This window comes from Ailuropoda melanoleuca, chromosome X (genome assembly GCF_002007445.2).
Source record: "Ailuropoda melanoleuca isolate Jingjing chromosome X, ASM200744v2, whole genome shotgun sequence".
In the NCBI taxonomy this organism is placed as follows: Eukaryota; Metazoa; Chordata; class Mammalia; order Carnivora; family Ursidae; genus Ailuropoda; species Ailuropoda melanoleuca.
This window is the reverse complement of record NC_048238.1, coordinates 106098742-106124456: the sequence shown is the minus strand read 5'-3', so window position 1 is coordinate 106124456 and position 25715 is coordinate 106098742.

The window sequence follows — 25715 nt, the reverse complement described above, 5'->3', positions numbered from 1 at the left end:
AATAATCTTTAGAGACAAAAAGCAAACAACAACAAAAGTGTACCCCTTAATACCCATCATCTATTTAAGCCCCCCCCCGCTGCCAAACTCCCCTCCAGTAACCTTCAGTTTGTTCTCTATAGTTAAGAGTCTGTTTTATGGTTTGCCTGTCTTTTTTCCCCTATGTTCATCTGTTTTGTTTCTTAAATTCCACATATGAGTGAAATCATATAGTATTTGATACTTTCTCTGACTGACTTATTTCACTTAGCTTAATACTCTTTATCTCCCTCCTTGTCTTTGCAATGACAAGATTTCATTCCTTTTATGGCTAAGAAATATTCCAATATTTATCTATCTATCACCTCTTCTTCATCCATTCATTAGTCCATGGACACTTGGGCTCTTTCTATAATTTGGCTATTACAGATAATGTTGCTATAAACATCAGGGTGCATGTATCCGTTTGAATCAGTATTTTTGTATCCTTTGGGTAAATACCCAGTAGTGCAATATCTGGATCATAAGGTAGTTCTCTTTTTAATGTTTTGGGGACTCTCTATACTGTTTTCCAGAGTGGCTGCACCAGTTTACACTCCCACCAAAGGTGTATGAGGTTTCCCTTTTCTCCACATTCTCGCCAACACCTGTTGTTTCCTGTGTTGTTCATTTTAGCCGTTCTGACTAGTGTGAGGTGGTGTCTCATTGTAGTTTTGATTTATATTTACCTGCTGATGAATGATATTGACCATCTTTTTATATGTCTGTTGCCCATCTGTATGTCTTCTTTGGAGAAATGTTTATTCATGTCTTCTGCCCATTTTTAAACCAGATTGTTTTTTCCGTGTTGAGTTTTATATGTTCTTTATATATTTAGGATACTAACGCTTTATCAGATATGTTATTTGCAAATATCTTCTCCCATTCAGTAGTTTGCCTTTTAGTTTTGTTGCTTGTTTCCTTCACTGTGCAAAAGCTTTTTATTTTGATGAAGTCCCTATAGTTTATTTTTGTTTATATTTCCCTTACCACAGGAGATATATTTAGTAAGAAGTTGCTATGGTTGATATCAAAGAGGATAGTGCCTGTGTTCTTCTCTAGGATTTTGATGGTTTCCTGTCTCACATATAGGTCTTTCATCCATTTTGAGTTTATTTTTGTGTATGGTGTAAGAAAGTGGTCCAGTTTCACTCTTTTGCATGTTGCTGTCCTGTTTTCCTAAAACCATTTGTTGGAGAGACTTTTTTCTGTTGGATATTCTTTCCTGCTTTTTGATGATTAGTTGACCATATAGTTGTGGGTTCATTTCTGGGTTTTCTATTCTGTTCTATTGATCTATGTGTCTGTTTCTGTGCCGCTACCATACTGTCTTGATCACTACAGCTTTGTAATATAACTTGAAGTCTGGAATTGTGATGAATCCAGCTTTGTCTTTCTTTTTCAAGAATGCTTTGGCTATTTGGGTTCTTTTGTGGTTCCATACAAATCTTAGGATTGTTTGTTCTAGCTCTGTGAAAAATGTGTAGATTGCTTTGGGTACTATAGACATTTTAACAATATTTGTTCTTCTAACCATGAGCATGGAATGTTTTTAAGTTTCTTTGTGTCACCTTCAATATCTTTCATCACTGCTTTATACCTAAACTCTTTGGTTAGGTTAATTCCTAGGTATAGACTTCCAGTACTATGTTAAATAAAAGGGGTAAGAGTGGACATCCCTGTCTTACTCCTGACAATAGAGGAAAAGCTCTCAGTTTTTCTCCATGAAGGATGATATTAGCTGTAGGTTTTTTGTATATGGCCTTTATTATGTTGAGGTAAATTTCCCTTATCTCTACTTTGTTGAGGGTGTTTATCATGAGTGGATGCTGTATTTTGTCCAATGCTTTTTCTGCATCTATTGAGAGGATCATATGGTTCTTATCCTTTCTTTTATAAATGTGGTGCATCACGTTGATTGATTTGCAAATATTGAACCACACTTGCAGCCCAGGAATAAATCCTACTTGATTGTGGTGAATGATTCTTTTCATGTACCATTGGAAAAATTTCCTTTCTAGTCTTTCTTGCTTTTGGTCCTTCTTTCCCACTCAAAGAGTCCCCTTACTATTTTGTGCAGTGGTGGTTTAGTGGTCAAGAACTCCTTTAGATTTTGTTTGTCTGGGAAACTCTTTATCTCTCTTTCTATTTTGAATGCTTACCTTGATGGATAGAGTATTCTTGGCTGTAGATTTTTCCCATTCAGTGGCTCATTGAATACCTCATGCCACTTGTTTCTGGCTTGCTAAGTTTCTGTGGAGAGATCTGCAGCTGGCCTCATGGGTCTTCTCTGGTGAGTTAGGGACTTCTTTTGCCTTACTGCTTTTAGGATTTCTTTCCTTTTCACTATATTTTGCAAATTTAATTACAGTATGTCTTGGTGGTGGCCTGCTTTTGTTGATTTTGATAGGAGTTTTCTGTGCCTCCTAGGTTTGGAAGTCTGTTTCCTTCCCCAAATTAGGGAAGTTTTCAGCTATAATTTCTTCAAATAAAACTTCTGCCACCTTCTCTCTTCTTCTGGGACTCCTATGATATAAATGCTATTACATTTGGTAGAGTCACTGAGTTCTCTAAGTATATTCTTGTAGTCCATAATTCTTTCTCTCTTTTGTTCAGCTTCATTATTTTCTGTTTTTCTGTCTTCTAGGTCACTTATTCATCTCTCTATTTCTTCCATCCTTATAATCATTACATCCAGTCTGTTTCAAATCTCAGTTATTGCATTTTTCATTTCTGACTGATTGTTTTTTAACTCTTTTATCTCTGGGGTAAGGGCCTCCCTGATGTCTTCCATGCTTTTCTCAAGCCTAGAAGTAGATTGTTGCTTTAAATTCTCCATCAGGCATATTACTTATCTCTGTTTTGTTCTTTCTTTTGGGATGAATTCCCCCATCCTGACATTTTCTCTAGGTCTCTGTCTTCTCTGTGTTAGAAAAGCCTATTATGTTTCCTGTTCCTGAGAATAATGGCTTTATGAAGAAGAGGTCATATAGTGTCAGGGCCTGGCACTTCATGTAGTGTCTCTGGTGTGTGCTGCAGGCACTCTGCTGCTGTTTTGGCTGCTTTATCTCTCAGGTCAGTTGTCTGCAGAGGCTCTCCTTGCCTGCAGTGGGGAGTGTTAGGACCTTGGCTAGAGTGTGGTGAGTTTTAACCAGGTGTGCTCTGGTGTCCTTTTTAAATGAGACCTGAGGGGCACCTGGGTGGCTCAATCAGTTAAGTGTCTGCCTTCAGCTCAGGTCATGATCCCAGGGTCCTGGGATTGAGCCCCCCCCCCCCGCTGGGGTAATTGACAGCAGGGAGCCTGCTTCTCCCTCTCTCTGCCTGCCGCTCCCCCTGCTTGCACTGTCAATCTGTCAAATAAATAAATACAATCTTTAAAAAATTTTTTTTAAAAATGAGACCTGTTGCTACTTCCACTAGAACTGAAGACTTGCAAAATTCTACAGTTGGCAGGTGTGGTGTGCGTGGAGATTTCTGCTGGCCTGGGGTATGGGTCCACTGTCCTTAGGTACACTTGCCTGAGAAAAACAGTAGTAGCAGAATGCAGGGGGTGGGACTTGCTGTAAGCAGGTTAGGCAGCCAGTGTCAGCTCTGTGCTATTTTGAAGGTGATTCTGTGTTTATGCTGAGGGTAGGAAAGGAAAATGGTGCCAGCTCTCTCTTTCATCCCTGGAGAGGGGTCTTCATGCTTGCTGCTCTCAGGGAAGCACTCCCAGGAGAGTAAATAATTTCCCCTTGTGTGTCCCAGGCATTTTTCAGATCACTGTTTTCATCCTTCTGTCTCTGGGTTGCTTGTTTGCTAGGGGTAGCACTGTTCACTTTGGACTCTATCCCAGCCATGCCTGCTGACTTTTATAACTCCAAATGTTAGGAACCTGGTGTGGCAGGGATCTGCTATGGTCTTCTGGGGGCGGGGGCTCTTGCCACACTGGGACTGATGCTGGTTTGACCAAGAAGGAAGTCGTGCCAGAGTGCAGGGGTCTGAGATTTGGAGCAAAGCAGGCTAAACAGCCAGTGTCTGGGTTAGCTGCCCTCAGCAAGTGTCTCTGGACCTATGCTGAGGGCCTGGGGCAGGAGTTCTTTTGTCCCTGGAGAGGCATGTCTGGAATGCTGCCTCTCACAGATGCACTGCAAGAAGAGTGTATAGTCTGTCCCCAAGTGCCTTAGACAATCCTCAGATTACATTGTCTGCCCCAGGGTTGTTTGCCTGCCTTCTCTCTGGGAGTAGGGCAGCACCCTCAGGGCTCTATCCCAGCCAAGTCCACAAAGCTTTAAAACCAGTTTTAATCCCCATTGGTTGCAAGAACTGGCAAAAATCAGCCCCTATCATCTTCCCAGCCAGTGGCTTTGTGGAAGTGTTCTTGTGCTTTCCCTGTGTGTTCCACTCTCTTTCACCTTTCTCCATGACCAGGGCTCTCTCCCCTCCACAGCACCTGGAATCTATTTCTCCTCCAAACCGAGTCTCTGAACTTTCTGCCCTCCTCGATGTGGCCATCTTCTGTCCCTCTAGTTGTGCAATCTGTTCTGTCAGTCCTCAGGTCAATTTTATGGGTATTCAGAATGATAGTTATCTAGCTGTGTTCAAGGGATGAGGCAAGTCTAAGGTCCTCCTACTATGCCACCAACTTAGCTCTCAATGCCAACCACATTTGTTTCTGATGCCCAGGCAGAATAAAGGATATAGGCAATTTAGTCAAGGTTTTTCTCTCTATAACATGGCATACTGATGGGAAAATTTGGGGAATATATCTTAGAAAAATAAATAGAAATATGACACCAAACATATTCCATGAATAAACCTAGAAGAGAACATTTGCTGATTATTTTGTTATGTCTAGTTGTCTTAATCATGGTAGGGATAAGATATTAGGTTTCACTGTTATCGATTTGAAAGTAATAACTTTACGAGATAAGTGAAACTGTGTGTATTTAAATTACTCAGCACAGTGTCTGGCATCTAGAAAGTGGTCAGTGAATGATAGTTTCTTCCCTGTCCTTATGTGAAGTAAGTGAAAAAGAAACATTAACAAATGTGATATTTTTTCCAGGTCTGTGTACACCCAGTGCGTACTATGTAGTGTATTTCTTTTCTGCTTCTGTTTAATACTGGATATTTTATATCAAATGACTCATTATTATCTGGTTTTTATATTTTATTAAATGCTTAAGAGGATCCTTGGTTTCTGATATTTAGTCCATTTTGCAAAATTTAGGTTGATTGTGCTGTTCTTATCAGGTGATATTCAAACACTTCATTTTTATATTGTCCTGAACTTATTCTAAAATTATGTTTATTGTAATTTTTGGCAAACTATAATGTTTTGGAGATAAGAATGTCTTTTTAGATTTCCACTGAGTCTTTCTACAAAGTTTTCTCGTTTATGGTAATCCTTTTTCTTTAGATTGTATGGAAAGGATTTACAGTGCATTGTTTGAGCAGAATAAATATAAGAGTTTTGTCCTTTGCAAGTCAATTTAATCCATACGAAACTGACAGTTGGGTGCAACTCATAAAAAATCTGTTGACGTATATATCATTTTAGAGGTAATGTACTGGCCACATTTTGTCAATTACCCTGAGTGTTAGAAACAGCAAAAATTATAAAATAGTTTCCACATTTTGCATTAAAATATATTTCCTAAAACAGATTTCCTTCCAACTTAGTCTCAAAAATACGTATTTTAAACGTATTAAAATACGTTTAATACATTAAATGTATTCATTTAAGAAAATAAATGCTATCAACCAATGTATAAAGGTGTTTTTCAAACTTGTTTCACTTAATAACCTCCTGGATCTCTTCAGTTGCATAAAAAAATTTGAGGACCTATTACGAATCTGAAGATTTGATTTTCCCCAAAATACTGGTACATCAATATATAACCAAATCCTAAATGTATGAATCTGATTCAAAGTAATATTTGTTGCCGACATTGATTTTACATGCACTGAAACTCTGTATCCCAAAATAGACCATCAAAAGTGCCTCGTTGACACTCTAAATTTGCCTCATCCTACTGTTACTAAGAATTAGAAGCAGCACAAAAAAATGCTGACAAGTTTTTTTTTTTGCATATTTGGCTGTCTTCATTTCAAGCAAATCTGCTGAAAAATCTCCCAAAGCCAAGTGTTAGCTATAAGCTTTAAATGTGTGAGAAATCATCTTATATTTAATAGAAAAAATATATTGGATGCAGTCCTGCATCTAAATTACACACCACCGTGAAAATTTCTCAAAATTCCAATTGATGTGTTTATACCGATTTCATTTTAATCAAGTTTAATTGTAGGAAGTAGAATTGACAGAGGACTACATCCCAAACGAGTTTTTCTGGAAATTTTCCTCATTTCCCTTTCCTAGTAGCTTACTCATGTCTCCAAACTTAGAATTACTGGTTCACAAACTGGCCCCTTATACTCACAGCGCAGGGAGAGACAAAAGAAAAAGACCACTTCAGATTGGTAAGTGGAAGGTTTAATAAGGGAACTTATGAGGCTTGTCTTGGGTGGCTGAAAGATGAGTAGATCTCTGCATCCATCTGCCAGAATCCTGAAACGCTCTATAGAGGACTTAACTGGATTCAGTCACATGTACCATCCAGATGGTCTCAACACCACATCACTATCTTAAGGCTGTGTCCTTGGGTCAGCTTCTGGGAATGGGTAAGTCCAGTAGAACACACATTTTGAGGACAGGGAAGGAGTGGGGAACCTCCAATTGCCTTGTTTCAGTTCACCATGAACCAACTAGTGGTCATGTCCTTTCAATGACCTGCCCCAACAGAAATGTACAAAAAAAAAAAAAAAAAGAGAGAGAGAGAGAGAAACCAGTAATCCTTAAGTCAGTTCATTTCTTTTAATACCACTCTTTCACTTATATACAATATTTTATGAGTTTCCAGGTAATTTTGAAAACATCTTGTTTACTGAGATATCTTTTAAACTATTACCTAGGTAAAGATGGCCATAGGTCACAGTTTTATTTTGTGTGTGTGGACTAAATGTAAGCCTCTTCTTTCCTGAATAAGGCCAAGACATGTATAGGAATTCAGAAAGCTGAACTGATTATTACTTGTTTGACTCATTGACTGATTTTGACCATATTAATCAAATCAGGAACTTTTATTTTCTTGGAGAGTAATCCATATAATAGTCTGAGACTATTTAAATTATGTCTGTATTTGAATATTTCAATTTATTGTGCTTTAAGATAACAAAAACGAAATTTTGGTAAATTGGGTTAGCACAAGTCATCAAGTCCTCTCTCTCACAAACACAGAAATGCTCCATGAAAGCACAAGTTACAGGGAATAAGCAGTTAATGAGAATCCTATATGGAAATATTATTGCTCTATTCAAGATGCTTTTATAATGTATATCGTTTGTTATAAAACATACTGTATTTTTAAGAGGGAAATAAAAGAGGGACTCTTAAGAGCAGCCAGATCTACATGACAATAGAGCCTTTTTAGAAAGCGAAGAAAACCTTCCTAGATAAGCAATAGCATGAGAAAAAGGTGCACATCAGAGATGAGTTAGGAGGAATAACAACATGAAATTAGGACTTTTCTTTCTGTAGGATATAAAAAGTTGCAAGAAAACAGCATTAACGTTATCACAATGAGAGCAAGCAGGATGAACTACAAAATAAAGGTTTGAAATACATCAAATAATCTAAAATTCAGTAAGTGATGTGACCCTCCTAGGAGTAATAACATCTATGAATGCCTTAATAATGGATGTAGCAGTGGAAGGAGGAGTAGAAGGATGCTATTGATGGGTAGGAAGAAAACAGAATAACTTCAATAATTTTTTTAGGGAAAGTGTGGACTTCATGACAGTTTTATATAAAAAAAATTATATGGAAACATACAAGTTATCAAAACTGACATGAGAAATAGAAATTTGGAATAGCCATAGAGAAATTCAAAAATTATTTCACTATTCTAACATGGAAGAAAGAAATAGGAACATCTATGCAAAAAATTTCAAAAATAGAAGAAAAAGAGATCATTTCCCTACTCATTTTATGAGGCTACTTTTATCCTGAAAGCAAAAAGTTATCAGAAGAAATATATATTAAAAAACAAATATTCTCATTAATATAGAGGAAAAACTCATTACAAAACCAAATCTCATGCCGCAGCAAATAAAATTGCATCACCAAGTATGGTTTATCAGAGGGTTGTATGTTTGTGTTAATATAGGAAAACTCAGGGTGGCTCAGTGCCTTAAGCACCTGCCCTTGGCTCAGGTCATGACTCCTCTTGGGATTATCCCTGGTGTTGGGCTCTCTGCTCAGCAGGGAGTCTGCTTCTCCCTCTGAGCCTCCTCCTGTCCGAGCTCTCTCTCTCTCTCTCTCTCTTGCTCTCCTTCTCCCAAATAAATAAATAAATTCTTTAAAAAATTTTTTTAAATATAGGAAAATTCAATCAGTGCTGGTTCATGTAGCATTTATAAAAATGACTGAAATATCAATTTAGAATCATTGGTAGTAAAGAATAGCAGAAGTATAATTGTTGATTCTATTTATTGATGTGTCTAACTCTCTACATACAGATGCAGAATACTTTTTTAAAAATTTGGTACATATTTTTATGTCATTTTAATCTATCTTTCATGTATCTCCTGTGTCACTAAATAGTTTTCAATAGTTTATGAAATAATGAATAGTATCTCTTTTTGTCATCAAAAATTATTTTAATATAAAATATGTTGTGAATGACTTCCCATACCTATTTTTTGTTAAATACAATTTCAATTATTCCAAGAATTTAGATAAGTACAAGTAATTTCTAGGTCAACTGAATATGTTTTTAAGTCTTCTGATAAATATTTAATAAAAATCTAGCCTACCTGGTATTATATACCCAAGTTTGAAATGCTCCCGCTGATCAAAACACTTAGCAAATCTCAAAACATAATTGATAAAATTAAAAGATATAGTCATATTCAAAAAGCCAATTAAAATATCTTTAAAACAGTAATCAAACATAAGTACAAAGTGGTAAAGAGGTAAGGCCAAGAACCTTGTGAGATCTGGGAAAGAGAACTGAGTCAGCCAGGAACTCAAATCCTAAGAGATAGCAAAGGCTAATAGTGCAGAGAACATGCGCTGGAACTAATATTTTAAACCAAAAATGTGCGTAGGAGTCAGCCACCCATGAAAGGATACCAAGAAAAAGCTGCAAACTCAGACCAGGGCTGATGTTTATCTGGGATGCTAGAACTAGGAAGCAAGGCCTTGCAGCTAAGATCTTGGTTCAGCTTCCCACTGGCTTAGAGACTGCATCTGTGCCAAACAACAACAACAACAACCAAAACAAAAACCCTCAATGTATAATAGTATTTTCTTTTGTGCTTCTGTTCTCAGGGATCAAGTGAAGGCACTATCAGGGAGATTTGTCAGGGAGATTTGAGGGCATGAAAAGTAAAAAAGTCTTACTCAAAATAAATTGGCAAAGCAACTTACAAACACATGGAAAAGATTAACATCAAAATGCCAAAAAGGTGAAAAAAATTAGGAGGTGCATTCACTTCAGAAGAAATGGAACTTATAAATAAATCAAATACGATTTTTAACTTTTTAATCCCCAGAATGTTCAGGGAGGTAAACGAAGGAATCTCACACATAAAAAGAAGACACTTTGGGGTAAAAAGAAGCACTAATTGATGCAGGAAGAGGTGGTTATGAAAAAAAATGGACATTTTAGAAATTAAGTGGATTTTCATCAAAAACTTAATATTCAATATAAGACAGAAAAGAGTTCAAGTGAAAGGAAGAAAATAGAGGGTCATTTTTACTAATTAAAAATATTTTAGGACAGTTTTACATTTATAGGAAATTGCAAATTTAGTATAGGATTTTCTTACTTAGTACAGATAGTTCCCATACTCAGTTTCCACTATTTTTAACAACTAATATTTTGTGATGCTTTTGTTATTATTAATGAACCAACATTGATAAATTGTTATTAATTAAAGTCCATTCTTTATTTAGATTTAGTTTTAACCTAATGTCCTTTTTTTTCTGTTCCAAAATTCCATTCAGGATATTACATATAAATTAGTCATTAGATTTCCTTAGGCTTTTCTTGGCCAAGGAGGTTTCTCAGACTTTCCTTGTTTTTGAATGACCTTGACAATTTTGAGGAGTTCCGATCAGATGTTTTGTAGAATGTTTTCCAGTTGGCATTTGTGTGTTTTTGGGTTTAGAATGGAATTATATTCTTTTGGGAGGGAGACCATAGAAGTAAATTACGATCTTCTTCACATATAAGAAGGGTACATACTATTAACATGATTTATCACTGTTAATATTAACTAATCAACTGGCTGAGGTAATGTTTTTCAGGTTTTTCCAATGGAAAGTTATGGTTATTTCCCCCCTCATTTCAATACTCTACTCTTTAGAAAGAAGTCAAGAATATACAAAGAACTCCAAACACTCAACAGTAAGAAAACAATCTGATTAAAAAATGTGCCAAAGACCTTAATAGATAAAGAAGTTATTCAGATGGCAAGTAAGCGTATGAAAAGATTCCCCACATCATTTGTCATCAGAGAAATGCAAATTAACAATAGTGTCTGTTAGATACCTGTTAGAATGACCAAAATCCAGAACGCTGACAGTACCAAACGGTGGTGAGTATGTAGAACAACAGGAACTTTCCTTCATTGCTGGTGGGAACGCACAGTGGTAGAGCTACTTGGGAAGACAGTTTGGTGGTTTCTTAGAAAACTCTACATACTCTTATATGATCCAGCAATCATACTCACTGGTATTTACCTAAAGAAGTTAAAAACTTACATCCACATAAAACCTGCACATGGATGTTTACAGCAGTTTTATTAATAATTGCCCAAAATGGAAGCAACCGAGGTGTCCTTCAATAGGTGAATGAATGAATAAACAGTGGTACATCAAGACAATGGAATATTATTATTCAATGCTAAAAAGAAATGAGCTACCAACTCATTAAAAGACATGGAAGAAGCTTAAATGCACATTACTAAGTGAAAAAAGCCAATCTGAAAAGGCTACATACTGTATAATTCCAACTACATGACATTGTGGCAAAGGCAAAACTATGGAAACAGTAAAAGGATCAGAGATTTTCAAGGGCTGAGAGAGGGTGCAGGGTTAAACGGGCAGAACACAGAGGATTTGGGGGTCATTGGCAAGGGGTATATGGGGTAATCCCTATACCTTCTCCTCAATTTTGCTGTGAACCTGAAACTAGTCTAAAAAAATAAAGTGAATTTTTTTTAAAGAAGCCTGTTGTTAAGACACAATAACCTGGAATTTAGGGTATAGCTTTTGGAATGGAACAGACCTGATTTTAAGACTTGTCTCTGTCCCTTATTAGCTTTGTGACTTTGGTCGGTTCACCTCTGATTCCATATCTTCATGGTGATCTTTAAAATGCATTATATTACCAAATCCATAGGGTGGTTATAAAGGATGAATCATGTAATGCATATGAAACATAGTGATTAGCACATACCGAGTATTTAATAACTCTTACTGTTACAGAATATTGTGATAATCCTTAGGATAATGCCTTTACAACCAGTTGTTTTGATAAAACAGAACACCGATGGGCCAAGATTATATTCTACAATAAAATACAATTTTAAGTTGATTCAGATACAACTAAAGGAACCAACTTACTTACCAAAAGCGACCCAACAACTGCCAAAAGATGGCACTCATGCCAAACTTCAGAAAAAAAGCCTTTCTTAAATTCTGTTTCAAAATTGGGTACTGAGTAATTAATCTTTCCATTAAATTAATTGTGAGCTATATTTTAATAGAAGGACTTGCACATTGCCAAGATATTTGAATTTGGCTACAAAGCTGCTAAAAATAATCTTCAAGACTAAAAATTCTCATTAACAATAAATGGGAAATCCCAAAGTCATAAGTTCTTGCATGTTATCACTTCCATAAAAATACATACTTTTTGGAAAAGAATCACATTTAGGAAATCCTGGATTTACAGGCTTCCTATTTTATCTGTCAAATACACACAACATTTCCCTTGCCTCAGGTCTTTAGTGTTTGCTTAGTAAAGGGTAATAGATAATCACCCAAAATATTTGCTAAACTGGACAGATGGCTTATTAGAAGAAAATGAACATTTACTCATTTTAATAACACCAAAGTGTGTCGGTATTAATAAATTAGGAACTCTAAGTGAATACTTTGGGAATGTTTCCTCAATATATAGTCAAGCCCTCTACATACATGTGAAATATTCGAAATGGTGGAAATATTTAGGTATGAAATATTTGAAAAGTTTACAGAAATTCAGTGGGGGTATCTGCGTGTCAATAGAATGCCAATATTAAATGTGTATCCTCTTTAAAACTTATGTGTACTTATGATTTTAAAAATTTTAAATAATTCTAATTTTTACCTTGTGATTCTTTGTCAAATTTAGTTTTTATGAAATATTCTTATGCTAACACCGGGCAAATTTTCTTTTTGTATATTAGCATTTTTATACTTTTTAGCATTTTATGTGCAACTTTTAAACTATATGCAAATGTTTCTTCATGTTTATAATCATATACTTTTCATATACATTCCATATTCATCCCAAATTTTAATGATTATTCTGTATGTACATTGAGTGAGATATTATAGTCATTTTATAGTATTCTGTTTCCCTTGTAAGCATTATATAATCTTAGTTTTACAGGTAAAATTTAATGATCACCAACAATCCATAAGCTGGTATCTCTCTAATAATTTTGGCTATCTGACTTCCAGGGAAATTCCCAAGTTGAGACTATCTCATACAGAATATCCAGGAAATTATCAAAGAATATTGGGGCCCTCTTAAAAGGATTTAGGAATAAACAAAAAATCCCCAGTGCACAAATATAGTACAATTTGAGTAACAATAAACGATAATTATGACTTATAGAAACACATAAGTATGCTTTAAATCTGTGATTAAAAATGACATACAACAAGTCCATTGGTCACCTTTGGAAGATGCTAGGTGTTTTCAACTGGATTGGTATATCTTTTTCTATCCTACTTCCAAACAACTTATACTCTTACATTTAAAGCTTATTTCTTTTAAATAAAATGTAGTTGGGTCATTTAAAAAATTCAATATTCCAATATTTGCCTTTTAATTAGTATATTTAGACTGTATTTATTGTTATCATTGGTATATTAGTGCTTAAACCTGCCATTTCTATTCGTGTTGTGTTTGATCCATCAGTTTTGTTTTCATCTGTCCTACATTTCACTCTTTCTTGTGGGTCACTTGAACATATTTTATCGTTTTATTTTGACTTATCTGTTTTTAAAGTTTATTTCCTTGTATAGAAGTGATTTCTGAAGATACTGCATTATATATAAGCAACTTATATCTGCTGGTGTGAGCATTTTATAAGTCTGCATAAAGTGTAAAGAACTTACCTTTATTCAGTTCCCATAATCCTCTGCATTTAGAGCATAATTTTCTTAAATATGTCTCTCTACACATACTGAGAACTACACCAGTGTTTTTCATTCAGTCTCTAAATTCATAAAACTCAAAAGAAGAAAAAATATATTGTGTACGTTCATATAATTAATATTTCCATTGTTCTTCCTTTTACCCTGATAATCCAAGATCTCTTCTATTTTATTTTGTTGTTTGTGTGAAGAACTTCCAAATTCCTTCATCCATTTAGCCACTATTTCTCCTCTCCCTCCATGACACCAATAACATAGATGCTAGCTCTTTTGTTATTGTCCCATGAGTATCTGAGGCACTGTTCATTATTTTTTTTCATGTCATTTTCTCCTCAGTGTTCAGATTTGTAAATTTTATTGACCTATCTTTAAGTTCACTGATTATTTTCTCTGCCTCTCTAATCTGTTGAGCCCTCCTAGTAAGTTTTTTTTTATTTTGACATTTATATATTTCATGTTTCTAACTTAAGTTGTTTCTTTTTTATAACTACTATGTCTTTCATAAAATTTTCTGTTTTCATTTGCTGCAAAAGAATTTGTAATTAATTTCTCAAGCATTTTTATCATGGTGGAGTTAAAATTCTTGTCAGATAATTCCAGTATCTGATTCATTTTGGTGTTGGCATCTGTTGATTATGTTTCCTCATTCAAGTTGTGATTTTCCTGGTTTATAGGATGACGACAGATTTTTGTTTATGTCCTGGACATTTTGGGTATGATGTTAGGAAACTCTGGATCCTATTTAAATCTATTTCAGCAGGCGGTCACTCAGTTTAGGTTTGGCACATGGCTCCTGGCCTACTTTTTGGGCTGTAGGTGGTTCAAATGACATTTAGATTTTAGAGTCTTGCAATGCTATTCTGGTGTGCTTCATTTTTATGCTACATGGAGGCCACTCCAAAAATCTGGGTGGTATTCCAAACTTTATTTCAGTTCTGAAACATTTGTACATGTATATTCCAGTAAGTTTTATGTGTGAGTTGGTCAGGAGTCTGCCTAGTGTTTTCTTACAGTTTTAAAGAATTCCTTTCTCGGCTTTCTCCTCTCTGAGATCTTGTCCCACTTGCAGCTGGGCAGGTGAGGGGTACTGCCCACCATTGCCTTATATGGGGGTGGGGAGTGACAAAACGCAGACTTCCTTGCTGAGTTTTTGTTGTCATCTGTCAGTGGAGAAAAGTGTTTCTCTGGGCTGACTTCTTGCACTGACTGAGGGTCAAGGTCTAGATTCCCTATTCAGTCACCACAGATACCATGGTGGGAAATGAAAACCCTTCCCTGGACCATCTGATAACACTTGGTCCCCGACAACATGCTACCAGCAGGGGAAGAAAGTGCCTTCCTGAGCTACTGCTGCTGTTAGATTAGGGTCAGGAGATGACAGTCCCCATTAGGTCCCCATTAAAAACAAAAGTAAGATAGGCAAACATCTCACTGGACTGCCTCCTGCCACCAAGTTGAGGGGGAGCACAGGAGACCAGACTCCATCTATGGTCAGTCTTCCATTAACAATGCTGGGATGGGGGCATTCACTCAGTGTTCGGCTGAGGTAGTGTGGGCATTTAAAAAATATTTCCATCTTGCTGAATTGTATTTTTCCCAGACCCTTGGCTCTCATTTGTAATCTATATTTGTACATATACCTTAGCCACTGAGTTTGTCTTCATGTTTACTAAGGCAGGATTTGGATATGATTCCCCAGATTTTAAAGAAGCAAACAAAATAATTGTTTACTAGATGTGAACATTCCAGTGGTTACTACTCTGAAGCCCAACTCCACAAAACTGGCTGTTGATTCCAAATTGCAATTAATTCTGTCTGAGTCCTGACACTGTTTGCACATAGCCTGTATGCCTTCCCGAACTCATAAACCACCCTACCAAATATCAGACACAGGAATGTCTGTATTATCATCATGCCTTGGCCCACATCTTTCATCCCCTTGCCAGGCTTCCCTGATGCCAAAACCAATGTAGCCACTCACTCTTTGAACTTACACACCATCCCTGTCCTAATGATGTGGTAACAAATGCTCATTGAATTAAGATGCCTTTAGCTTCTAGAAGCCACACATGCAGGGAAAAAGACAAGGTCCAAGCCTGAAGTAGGTTACTTCTTATTTGTAGAAAGTCTTGGAAAACAAGACTGTTATTAGTGATATGTCTTAATGGAGGTCCATGGCACTGTCGGTAGAGACTGATGGACGAAACAGAAGGAGCAGTGGGTAGAAGATGTAGTCCTCAGCAGAGCTTGGGACAGCCTGAGAGAGTCATGAGGGTTAAGAATTAAAAAGGCAAGGGGGCGCCTGGGTGGCACAGCGGTTAAGCATCTGCCTTCGGCTCAGGGCGTGATCCCGGCGTTGTGGGATCGAGCCCCACATCAGGCTCTTCTGCTATGAGCCTGCTTCTTCCTCTCCCACTCCCCCTGCTTGTGTACCCTCTCTCGCTGGGTCTCTATCTCTGTTAAATAAATAAAATCTTTAAAAAAAAAAAAAGAATTAAAAAGGCAAGACTTCCGGAGAAGACGGTGGATAGGAGAACCCTAAGCTCCCTTGTCCCACAGATACAACAAGATAACATTCATATCAGTGTAAACCCAGAAAATGACACAAGGACTGGCAGAACAAACTCTCTACAGCTAAATGTAGAGAAGAGGCTACATCGAAGAGGGTAGGTAGGGCAGAGACATGGTCAAGAGCTAAATGGGACCATGGGACTGTCTGCAGGACGGAAGAATGTGCTAGGTGCAGAGAGAGGAAAGAAACAGACTCTTACATCATGGAGCCCACACAGGGAAGAAGAACTTCCACCACATGCAGCTTTGAAAACCAGAGGAATGGAATTTTGTAAGTTCTTACCATCAGTGGGACTTAACACCTGGAATGTTAAAAAATCAGATGGCTTGGTTTTGGGAGAACTGGGAGGGCTAAAGGAAACTATGTCCCTGCCATTAAAGAGAGCACAACAAATAGCCCCACAAACATATGACATAGAAGCAGCAGTTTGAAAATTGCCTGGGGTATAGAGGATTGAGATTTGTTTGCTAAACTCAGAGCTTGTGCTGGAGGGGTAGGGGTTATTGGGAGACCTCCAGAAGCAAAGGAGATGATAGAGCCATTTACCTCCTCCACCAGCCAGCATAAACATGCGGACATCTGTGCGAACCAATGGATCACCAACATTCACTACCTAGCATGCTGACAGCATGCCCTGTCCCCATGCACTTCTGCAGATCCATAACCTCGAACATGGCCTGCCTTGGTCCCAGTGGCTGCAGGTTTCCTCCCCTAGTAGACCAGTGCAAACCTTGCTAACACCACCTTCCCTGCTTCTAAGCTCTGTGGTCCTGCCCCCTCTAATATGTTCTTGGCTGGAGCCCATCTAAAGCAGTGTCACAAACCTGGCAGTGTGCAAGCAGAGTTGACAGGAGCTAGCACCACTCCAAAATAAGTCCTGCCCCATGGAGAGAAAAAGATAACCACATACACCAATCCAACTGCAGCTCCAGCAGTGGGCTGGGGGCAAACATCTAGTCTGACTGACATTGCAGACCACTGGAATGAGGGCAAGAGCAGCTCAACCACAATGGCTGAGCATATGAAATACACATAGGAGACACCCCTGAAGCACCATGTACTGGTGAACAAGGGACTTTGCACTGCTGGGTACTACCGGACATCTTCATAAGGCTACTACTTTCAAGAGCAGGAGATGTAGCTGATATTTATAACACATAGAAACAGACACAGAGAGATAAAACGAGAAGACAGAGGAATATGTCCCAAAAGAAAAAACAGGACGAACTCAGAGGAAGTGACAAAACAGAGATAAGAAATATGCCTGAGAGATAATTTAAAGTAATAGGCATAAATATACTCACTGGACATGAGAAAAGAGTGGAGGACCTCACTGAGATCCTTAAAAAAGAGACAAAAGCATGAAGAACCAAACAGAGATGAAAACAATCAATAACTGAGATGGCAAATGCACTACAGGAGGCAGAAGAGTAGATGGGTGACTTAAAGGACAAACTCATGGAAAGCAACCAACCTGAACGAGAGAGAGAAAAAAATAAAAAATGAGCCTAAATTAAGGGAATTCAGCAACGTCAAGTGTCATAACACATGCTTTATAAGGACCCCAGAAGGAAAACCGAGAGCAAAAGGGGCAGAACATTTATTCGAAGAGATTATAGCTGAAAACGTCCTAAATCTGGGGAAGGAAATAGAAATCCAGATCCAGGAAGCACAGTACCCACCAAAATCAACCCAAGGAGGTCACCACCAAGACAGATAGTGAGTGATTAATATGGCAAAAAGTAGTGATAAAGAGAGAATCTTTAATCAGCAAGAGAAAAGAAAACAGTTACATACAAGAGAAACTCCATAAGGTTTTCAGCTGATTTTTCAAAGAAATTTTGCAGGCCAGAAGAAAGCGGCATGATATATTCAAAGTGCTGAAAGGAAAAAATCTGCAGCTAAGAATACTCTGTCTAGCAAGGCTATCATTAAGAATAGAAGGAGAGATAGTTTCTGAGACAAACAAAAGTTAAAGAATTTCATGACCACTAAACCATCCCTACAAAAAATGTTAAAGGACTCTTTGAGCAAAAAGGAAAGACTATAAGTATGAGTAAAAAAAAAAAAGTAAGAAGTACAAAAGTAATAAAATTAAGTATCTCTATAAAAATCAGTTGAGGGAATTCACAAAATAAAAGCATACAATGTATGACACCATATTACCTAAAATGTGGGCGGGGGGGACAAAAGAATGGGTTCAAACTTAAGAGACCATTAGCTTAATATATACTGCTATATGCAGAATATATTATATACAAAATTAATGATAACCATAAATAAAAAACCGGTAATAGATATGCAAAAAATAGAGAAAGGAATCCAAGTATATCACTAAATAAAGCCAGCAAATGGTGAGAGAAGAGAGCAAGAAAGGAATAGAGAAGAACTACAAAAACAACCATAAAAAAGTAACAAAATGGCAATAGGTACATGACTATCAAGAAATACATTAAATGTAAATGGATCAACACTTCAATCAAAAGACATAGGGTGACAGAATGGATAAAAAAGCAAGACCTATATGTGTGCTCCCTATAGGAGACTAATTTCGGATGTAAAGACACTTGCAAATTAAAAGTGAGGGGATGGAAAAGCACTTATCATGCAAGTGAAAGGAAAGCCAGGGAAGCAATACCGATCTCAGAGAAAATGGACTTTTAAAACAAACACTGTAACAAGAGATAAGGACACAGCATAATCATAAAGGGAGCAATCCAACAATAAGATATAATAATTGTAAACATTTATGAATGCAACATGGGAGCAACCAAATACATAAGGCAGCTAGTAACAACATAAAGGAAGTAATTGATACTAACACAATAACAGTAGGGGATGTTAACATCAATGGATAGATCATTGAACCAGAAAATCAACAAGGAAGTGATGGCTTTGAATGACACACTGGACCAGATGGATCTAACAGATATATTCAGAACATTCCATCCTGAAAAGTGGAATATACATCTTTTTCAAATGCACATGGAAAATTCTCCAAGATAGAGCATATATTAGGCCACAAATTAAGTCTCAAAAAATTTAAAAAAGATTGAAACCACACCATGCATCTTTTCTGACCACAATTCTATGAAACTAGAAATTAACCACAAGAAAAAATCTGAAAAGAATACAAATACATGGAAGTTAAATGCTACTAAGCAATGAATGGGTCATCAAAAAAAATCAAAAAGGAAATTAAAAAATACATGGAGAAAACTGAAAATGAAAACACAATGGTCCAAAATCTTTGGGGTGCAACAAATGCTTTTCTAAGACAGAAGTTTATAGCAATGCAGGTCTAACTCAGGAAGCAAGAAAAATCACATATAGATAACCTAATATTAGACCTAAAGGAGCTATATAAAGAAGTACAAATGAAACCCAAAACCAGTAGAAGGAAGGAAATAATAAAGATTGGAGAAGAACTAAATTAAATAAAAACTAAAACCACAATAGAACAGATCAATGAAACCAGGATCTGGTTCTGGAAAGATCAACAAAATTAATAAACCTTTAACCAGGCTCATCAAAAAGAGTGAAAGAGAGAGAGGACTCTACAAAATCAGAAATTAAAGATGAGAAATAACAACCAAATCCACAGAAATACAAAGGATTACAAGAGAATATTATGAAAAATTATATGCCAAAAATTTGATAAATTCCTACAAATATATAACCTCCCAAACCGAAACAGAAAGAAACCAAAATTTTGAACAGACTGATTAGCAGCAATGAAATTGAGTCAGTAGTCCAAAAACTCCCAACAAACAAAAGTCCAGGACCACATAGCTTCCCAAGTGAATTCTACCAAACATTTAAAGAAGAGTTAATATCTATTCATCTCAAACTATTCCAAAGAATAGAAGAGGAAGGAAAACTTCCAAACTCATTCTCTGAGGCCAGCATTACCCTGATACCAAAACCAGATAAAGGCACCCCTACGGAAGAGAACTACAGGCCAATATCCCTAATGAACATAAAGGGGAAAATTCTCAACAAAATACTAGCAAACCAAATTCAACAATACATTAAAAAAGTCATTCACCACGATCAAGTGGGATTTATTCCTGGGTTGCCAGGCGGTTCAATATTCACAAATCAATCAACCTGATACATCACATTAATTGAAGGATAAGAACCATATAATCATTTCAAAATGCAGAAAAAGCATTTGATAGGGTACAACACCCATTCATGATAAAAACCCTCAACAAAGTAGGTTTAGAGGAAACACACCTTAACATATTAAAGGCCATATACCAAAAAAATCCACTATTACTATCATCTTCAATAGGGAAAGATTGAGAACTTTTCCTCTATGGTCAGGAACAAGACAGGGCTGTCCATTCTAACCATGCTTATTCAACATACTACTGGAAGTCCTACCCACAGCAAATAAACAACAAAAAGAAATAAAAGGCATCCAAATCAGCAAGGAAGAACTAAAACTTTTACTATTTGTGTGTGACATTATACTGGATATAGAAAACCTGAAAGACTCCACCAAAAAACTGTTAGAACTGATAAATGAATTCGGTAAAGTCACAGGATACAAAATCAATGTATAGAAATCTGCTGCATTTCTATATATCAATAACGAAGCAGCAGAAAGAGAAATCAAGGAATCAATATCATTTAGAATTGTACCAAAAACAATAAGATACTTAGGAATAAACCTAACCAAAGAGGCGAAAGACCTATACTCTGAAAAATTATAAAACACTGATGAAAGAAATTGGATGAAAGAAAGAACTAGAAAGACATTCCATTCTCATGGATTGGAAGAACAAATATTGTTAAAATGTTTATGCTACCCAAAGCAATCTACACATTTAATGCAATCCCTATCATAATACCAACAGCAATTTTCACAGTGCTAGAACAAACCTAAAATTCATATGGAACCACAAAAGACCCCTAACAGCCAAAGCAGTCTTGAAAAAAGAAAACCTGGAGGCATCACAATTCTGGACTTCAAGTTATATTACAAAGCTGTACTTAATCAAAACATTATGTTACTAGCACCAAAATGGACACATAGATAAATAGAACAGAATAGAAAACCAAGAAATGAACCCACAACTATATGGTCAACTAATCTTTGACAAAGCAGGAAAGAATATCCAATGGAAAAAAAGACAGCCTCTTCAACCAATGGTGTTGAGAAAACTGGACAGAAACATGCAAACAAGTGAAATTGGACCACTTTCTTATACCATACACAAAAATAAATTCCAAATGGATCAAAAACCTAAATGTAAGACCTGAAGCCATGAAAATCCTAGAAGAGAAAATACATAGTAACTTCTTTGACATCAGCCATAGCAACTTTTTTCTAGGTATGTCTCCTGAGGCAAGGGAAATAAAAGCAAAAATAAACTATTGGGACTTCATCAAAATTGAAAGCTTCTGCACAGTGAAGGAAAGAACAAAACTAAAAGCAATCTATGGAATGGGAGAAGATTTGCAAATGATATATCTGATAAAGGATTAGTATCTAAAATGTATAAAGACTGGGTATTTACCCCAAAGATACAGGTGTAGTGAAGAGAAGGGCCATATGCACCCCAATGTTCATAGCAGCATTGTCCACAATAGCTAAAATTGTGGAAGGAGCCGAGATGCCCTTCAACAGATGACTGGATTAAGAAGATGTGGTCCATATATACAATGGAATATTACTCAGCTATCAAAAAGAACGATTTCTCAACATTTGCTACAACATGGACGGCACTGGAGGAGATAATGCTAAGTGAAATAAGTCAAGCAGAGAAAGACAATTATCATATGGTTTCTCTCATCTATGGAACATAAGAACTAGGAAGATCGGTAGGAGAAGAAAGGGATAAAGAAAGGGGGGGTAATCAGAAGGGGGAATGAAGCAGGAGAGACTATGGACTCTGAGAAACAAACTGAGGGCTTCAGAGGGGAGGGGGGTGGGGGAATGGGATAGACCGGTGATGGGTAGTAAGGAGGGCACGTATTGCATGGTGCACTGGGTGTTATAGGCAACTAATGAATCATCAAACTTTACATCAAAAACCAGGGATGTACTGTATGGTGACTAACATAATATAATAAAAAATATGATTATTAAAGAAAAGAAAAGAAAATGTATAAAGAACTTATAAAACCCAACACTCCAGAAATGAATAATGCAATTAAAAACACTACATCAAAAACTTCTAATGTACTATATGCTGGCTAACTGAACATAATTTAAAACAAAAGAAATTTTAAAAAATGTGCAGAAGACATGAATAGACATTTTTCCAAAGAAGACATACTTGTGGTCAACAGACACATGAAAAGATGTTCAACATTGCTGATTATCAGAGAAATGCAACTCAAGACTACACTGAGATATTACCTCACAGCTGTCAGAATGGCTAAAATCAACAACACAAGAAACAACAGATTTTGGCAAGGATGTGGAGAAGGGGGAGTCCTGTTGCACTGTTAGTAGGGATGCAAACTGATGCAGCCACTCTGGAAAATAGTATGGCAGTTCCTCAAAATCATAAAAATAGAACTACCCTATGATCCAGTAATTGAACTACTAGGCATTTATCCAAAGAATTACAAAAAAACTAATTCAAAGGATACATGCACCCCAATGTTTATAGCAGCATTATCTACAATAGCCAAATTATGGAAACAGTCCAAGTGTCCCTCAACTGATGAATGGGTAAAGAAGTCTTATATGTATACAATGGAATATTTCTCAGCCATAAAAAAAAGAATGAAATCTTGCCATTTGCAAGGACGTGGATGGAGCTACAGAATAGAAGAATACTTATCTTGATGAGCACCAGGCATTGTATGGAAGCATTGAATCACCATATTTTATACCTGAAACTCATAGACTGTATGTTTACTGGAATTAAAATTTTATAAACAAAAATAATGAAAAAGGCACAAGTCCAAGACCAGGAAACAGTAACGTAGGAACAGAGGACTGGAGAAGAGAAGCCCACAGGGCTAATTTCTGAACCAAAGATAGGTAGGATAAACCTCCAAGACTTCTTTCCTCTACTGAGTCAGAACTTCTTTGGGGTTCGGGGCCATATCTTCTTTGGCTGTGTGTTATTTCAGGACTCCAGTGCAGTGCTTCACTCAAATCGTGTGCTTAATACATGAATTAATGTATCATGTGAAATAATGATTCACAAAGTCCATCTACATCCAAAATGAAAAATCCACTGATATATGCTCCACTGCTGATGTGAATACTGGGTGAGAAAGCAACCAGTGGACACCAGGAAGCGAATGCTCCATAAGAAGCCCCAGGAAATCTTGCTAAGCCAAAAGATTATGTGCACAGGTGAGCATCTCAGGCTGGTATTAACTGCTAGTTGATTTGGAACATAGGCCTGTGGTCAAGCCCACTACCCCTCTCTTTCTGGCCAAAATTCTGACTGAGAGACCCTTTACATAGGGAGCTAGATGGACAGGACCTGAATACAAAGTTTCCTCCAAGAAGGTAGAAGTTTGATGTTAGCTATTGATAAAAATGACTTCCATGAATGCCCCAACTATGAGGTAAGGTCCAGGGAGGTGGAATGATAATAGTGCCAGAGGTAAAGTAAAATGAGAAAAGTGCCTGTGGGTTGAGAACACGTGTTTAGAAAAATTTTGCACACGAGGCTCACACACCTTTGGGTTAATCCCTAGGGATACTCATCAGTCATCAGTTGTAAATTCCTCCGTGCAGTCACCTAGCAGAACTTGCAGTATATGTATATCTTCCTCATCTGTCCAGTACTAGTAAAACCCAGGCCTGGCCACTACACTTTCTGTGTTAATTTCCTGTGGCTGCTGTAAAATTACTGCAACCTTTGTGGATTGAAACAACACAAATATTTTCTCTCATCATTCTAGAGGCCAGAGGAGTGAATTCAAGGTGTTACCACAGACGTATGCCCTCTGTTCTTTCTACTGGAAGTATTTACTCCTTGCCTCTTCTAGATTATGGTGGCTGCTAGCCTGCCTTGACATTTCTTGCCTTGTTGCCACATTGCTCTCTGATCCATCTTCACATTGCCTTCTCCTTTGTGTGTTTCTATCAAAACTCCCCTTCCTCTCTCTCATAAGAATAGATATGATTGTATGTAGGCCCCCATGGGTAATCCAGGATAAATTCTTCCTCTCAGGATCCATAACTTATTTACATATTTTGGCACATGAAGTAATACTCTTTTACTATATGAAGTAATATTCTTAAATTTTAGGGATTAGGTCATGGACATATGTTTTTCTGGGGGGGTCACCATCAAGCTACTACACATTCTGAGATGAACACTACTCACTACTTTTGAAAGTAGGATGCTCAGTGTTGCAAATATGTTTGGTAGAATCTTGACAGCCCGAAGTGAGTGATTTTAGACTGAAGTCATAATACCAAAGAAATCTACATGAATATTTGGGAAAAGGAATTGGATGGAAAAATTGCCAGATAGTAGCCAAGATGTGAATGGTGTTCAAGGCACATAAAGAAAATTTGTAGAAGGGAAATGCAATGATTCACATCTCCACTGATTCTTGAATAAGGCCACATTAGCTTGAATGGATTTTAGGTGAGATAATCCAAAATAATAAGTAATGATGAAGAACAAGAGACAACCATGGAATATGGTTGGCCATGGAGAATGGCTTGGAGGAGATATCTCTCCCACAGTGTGACCCACAGGAATTGAATCAAGACAGATGAAAACACCTGGCAGCTCAATTGAGGAAGGTTCTTTAGGCGCCCTTCTTCAACCAGAGAATTTTGGCCTGCACAACACCCCCTCACACACACACACACAACCAGTGGAGGAGTCAGGATGACACTTTTGATGTCTAAACTACCTCAAGACTACCCTTGGCTTGGAGAGAGACTTGCTGATCAAAGAAAGCCTAAGATATGGGTCCTCACTGACCAAAAAAGGGGCTTATGTAAGAAAGTCAGGAACCCTGGAGTAGACAACTGAGAGGTTTTAAGATGACTAGGTGAGAGGAAACTATAAGCACCTAGCACAGTTACAGAAAAACCAACCCTAAGCACCAAAAGGAGGAAGAAGGTGAAGACCCCTGTCAACCCAGGTCTAGAAATGGTGACAAGGCCAAATGACCTTACCCATTCTCCTCATCATCTTCCCCATTGGTTCTACCTACCACTGCCAAAGTTCCTGCCTGCCATTGTCTGGCACAAATACACTTGTCATCTTGTACCCCTCCTCATGAAGCCTGCCTTTCCATCCGGTCCCCATCGTTTTCCCCTAAATCAATGCCCTTCTGCATTTACCCTGTTACCTTTCTAAACGAAGACAACATAAAGGTAAAAAGGGCCCTTCAAGGGAGTTCAGGGGACAGAAATCCTAACAACTACCATCCCTTCAAGAAAGCCTAAAAGAGCAAGAAGGCCAACACTATTAAGCCATTATCACAGGCTGAATAAAAAAAGTAAATGAAGGGGCGCCTGGGTGGCACAGTGGTTAAGCGTCTGCCTTCGGCTCAGGGTGTGATCCCGGTGTTATGGGATCGAGCCCCACATCAGGCTCCTCTGCTGTGAGCCTGCTTCTTCCTCTCCCACTCCCCCTGCTTGTGTTCCCTCTCTCGCTGGCTGTCTCTATCTCTGTCAAATAAATAAAAATAAAATCT